The following is a 4,299-nucleotide window of genomic DNA, read 5'->3' on the forward strand; positions in this document are numbered from 1 at the left end:
TGAAGGAAACATATAAACAGCCTTCGTAGGAGCAAAGCCGATAGCTGCCATGGCTGGAGGTAGCTTCAGAGGTCTGCGTAGTGTACAGACAGGGCATACACCTTCAGGATGCTGGTGGCCCTGAGCAAGCGAAAGAGCACTGAAGGGGCCTGTGGTCCAACCAACAGATAATTACAGGTGAAGGGAGCAAAGACCATCCAAAATGCAAAAGTCCAGGGATTTCCTAGGACACTAGGGAGATCTCAGCTCAACTTTTAAATTTTTGTTTATTCCTTCAGAGAGAAAGAGAGACCCCCCCCCCAACAGAGTTTCTATGCTGCACTACACCCCTAGCCTCAGCCAGCTCAGAACATGGGCGTACACATGGGGTCCACATGTACAAGGAGACCCCAGGATAGGACCCAAGATCTTCCCATCTGGTCCAGCATCATAAAGCATTCTACCACCATGGGACCACCACAGCTGGCCCCTCAACTTAGAAAATAGCTTTGAAAATGGGAATGATTCAAGGTGGCTTAGGCTGCTATCTCAGAAATTTCATTAGGTGGCCAACAACAGGGACTCTCTCCACCAAATTAATTAAGCCAGGTAGAGGTCTATTTTCCTATCACATTAAAAAAAATCTATAGATATTCTCAAACTGGTAATGAAGGCTCCATGGTGCCACCAGTATCCCTGGCTCTTTCTGTCTTTCTAAATTGTTGTCCTTACTGCCATTCCCTCCTTAAATCTCCTCACAGTCACAAAATGGCTGCCGTGGGCCCTGTAGTTTGCTGGGATCCTATTTACCCTGGCCCTAGTGGTCTCTGCACACTAAAACCACTGCTATGATTTGAGGGGAGTCCTTCAAAAATTCATTGTTGGCCAGCTGCAGAGGTGCACCAGTACCATAAGAGCTGCACCAGTTTTATAGTGCTGAGACCATAGAAGATCCCAGGTTCACATCTAGCACATGTACCTATGATGCTGGCTGGCTCAGGCTGGAGGTGGATTCTGATGTGAAGACTCAATTGGGGGTGCTTATTTCTCCCTTGTGCTCTCTCTTTATTGCTATCTCTCTCAGAAGAAGTAAATGAACCCCCCCAAAAAAGCAAACCAACCAACAAACAAAAAAAGCTTCTGTTTTAGAACTTGGTTGCTTTTGTGATAGTATTAAAAGGATGGAAACCTAAAATGACTATTAAGAGGTAAGGCCCTTGGGAGGTGATTAAGATTAGACTGGTTCATCAGGGTGGAATACCCACAATTGAATACTAGTGGCTTTCTAAGAAGAAAGGGAGAGATTAGAGTAGACACATGCTCTTGTCCTCCATGCCACCTCAGGACTCTGCAAGTAGTCTCCACCTATAAGAAGACCCTCGCCAGATGTGATCCCTTAACCTGAGACTTCCAAAATTGTAAGCTGAATAAACCTTAGTTCTTTATAAATTACCCAGTCCATGGTATACAGTTATTAACAACAGAAAAGCAAACAAAAACAACCACTTACTCCCCATTCCTGCATGATCCTAACCACACCCTATGGACCCCAGGTAGCTCAGGTAAACCAAATCACCTTAACATACCTTGATGATGCTTCGCCCCGAGTGGGAGTCAGGCCGGGGGTGAGGAGGTCTTGTTTAGAGCTCAGATATGGGGCTTGGTTCAGCAAAACCCCTCTACATTTGGAGTACCTTTCATCTTGTTTAGATACATCTCTCCCTCCCACCAGCAGTACTCCCCGTTTGACTCCCAACTGGGAGTGGGGAGGGAGCTGGAAACTAGACCCTGTTTTGCCTTCTCCCGTCTCTGTAGTCTGCTTCTCTGCCACCCTGTTCCCTTTTCAGGCAGGAGGATGAGGGACAGGCAAAGGCATGAGTTAGTCCTTTATCCTGCTGCCCTGAAATCTCCATCTTACAACGTCTGCCTAGACAACTGTAGGACTTAGCAACATGATCATCTCTACTTGCTCAGGGAGCTAGGGGTGTCAGCAAGGACAGGATGTATGGAACATGCCAACAAATATTAGGATTCCTGAAACAGAAAAAGGCCTTTGACAGAAAATGATAGAAAGTGACTATGATGAACAAGTGACCAACACATAGTTTCAAAGATCCATTGTATGCCTCAGTACCTATGGTTAACAGGATGGCTTGTGCACTTTGGAATTGTCACATGCCCAAGCGCACACACAAAATCAAAACAAAACAAACAAACAAAAACCCCAGAGGTTGCCAAGGAACTTTGGGAAGTGCTGGATATGTCTATTTCTTTGTCATGGCGATAGTTGTCACAAGTGTTTGCCTGTGTCCAAACTCACATCAAATATGTGCAGTGCTTTATCAATTAGACAAATAAACTAAAGCTTTAAAAAACAGGCCAAGAAGAGAAGCATTAAAAAAATTGCTAAAAAAAAAAAAAAATGGCCAGGGACTAGATGTCGATGCTTAGCGAGGAGGACCCACATTCCATGTGGGAGGGTTCTGGGTTTTAATCTGGAAGCCTCCCCAAGTACTCCAGCTACACATACGCCCATGACCCAGGCCTGGATGAGCCTGGGGGTAGATTGCGGTATCAAGACCCTGTTGGTAGAGCGCTTTCACTCTCTCTCTCTCTCACTCACGGAAAAATAAATGAACTTTAAAATAAAGTCCAGGGTCAGCAGGTGGGATAGTGGTTAAGGCACTGGACTCCCACTTGGCTAAACATGATTCAAGTCCTGGACATGGTGGCTTGAAAATCACACCAGGCACAAGGGTCCGTGTGGCCAAAATCCCAGGAGAATGAAAGAGAAGAGATTGCGGAATGGCCATCCCCTTTGGGAGATGATTTTTCACTTTCCCTCTCTCTGTCTCTCTCTCTCTGTCTGTCTCTCTCTCTCTCTGACAAGTGCATGCAAATTATGGCAAATAAATAAATAAATAAAACCCAAAGCATCTCTAAGAACAATGGGAGTATAAGGACAAAAAGGCCAAGCAGGGATGACCCCGAGGCCAGCCCTGCCGCAGAATAAGCCATTTGTCTTAGATGAGTCTATAGCTCTATGTGCTGAAGGAGTCAAAGCACAGTGAGAACTGGGCCTCAGGAAGATTCCAAGCCCTCTGGGGAGGGTGGGAGCAATGTGGCTAGCACCACCTGGCCTGGCAGTAGAAAGACCCTACAAGTTTTTGAAAGTACAGGTACTCAGACCCTCCTTCAGAGATTTTGGGCTAAAGCATAGGCAATTATTTCCCAAGCACTGTTTAATTTTATTATTATTATTATTATTTTTAAATTTCCCAAGTGATTCCTAGCCAGTATTGAAACCCTCTGGGATAAAACTGGGTCACAAGTGGATGGCAACCACGTGCCAACCATGAGATGCTAAGCCTTGGTACAATGCAGCTGTGCAGGTGACCTACGCCTGTAGTCTCAGCTACTCAGGAAGCCAAGGCAGAAGGATAACAAGATCAAGGCCAGCCTAAGCAATATAGCAAGACTCCCTTTAAAAAATGCCAATGTTCGTCGTGAACACCAACATGCCCAGTGCCACCGTGCCAGACGGGCTCCTCTCCGAGCTTGCTCAGCTGCTGGCGCAGGCTACCGACAAGCCGGCCCAGTACCTCGCGGTGCACGTGGTTCCGGACCACTCACGGCCTTCCGGGGCTCCACCGAGACGTGTGCTCTCTGCAGCCTGCACAGCATAGGCAAGATCTGGGACACGAAGAACCGCCTACAGCAAGCTGCTGTGTGGCCTGCTGGCGGATCACCTGCCGTCAGCCCGGACAGGATCTACATCAACTACTTCAACATAAACGCGGCCAACGTGGGCTGGAACAGCTCCATCTTTCCCTGAGGGCTGTGCCAGGCCTGCAACTACCTGACCGACCCACCTTGTAGTGTTATATGCCTGGCCAGCCGCAGCTACTCCTTTTCTGGTCTGGAGAAATAACCTGTTTTGAGACCAAAAAGATAAAAAAGCAAGGGACCAACAGAAGGTGTAATAGTTACATCGCTAGACACCCACATAATGGACCACAGATCGAGTACTGGACCCAGTGGCTTGAAACTCATACCATGCTCATGTGCATGTATGCCCAAAATCCAAGAGCAGAATGGAGAAGAGGACATTGTGGTGTGGCCATTCCCCTGGGGGTTGATTTCTCATTTTCTGTCTCTCTGTCTCTCTCTGATGAGTGCATGCACCCTAAAGCAAAAATCTCTCAAAAACAAAAATCAAAAAATCAGTCGAGTCTAGGCAGAGGTTTTTCCAAGGAGGCTCATGGGAGACCATTATAGTTGGACAATGCAAGGCTTATGAGGATGTGAAAATATGCATCC

At 46.9% G+C, this 4,299-nt stretch overlaps 1 pseudogene; it reads left to right on the top strand.

Moving 5' to 3' along the window:
* The first annotated feature begins 3,470 nt into the window (after positions 1-3,470).
* On the top strand, positions 3,471-3,814 carry LOC102497492 (macrophage migration inhibitory factor-like; annotated as a pseudogene).
* The last annotated feature ends 485 nt before the right edge of the window (positions 3,815-4,299 follow it).

Source organism: Tupaia chinensis, unplaced genomic scaffold, assembly GCF_000334495.1.
Source record: "Tupaia chinensis unplaced genomic scaffold, TupChi_1.0 Scaffold138390_1, whole genome shotgun sequence".
In the NCBI taxonomy this organism is placed as follows: Eukaryota; Metazoa; Chordata; class Mammalia; order Scandentia; family Tupaiidae; genus Tupaia; species Tupaia belangeri.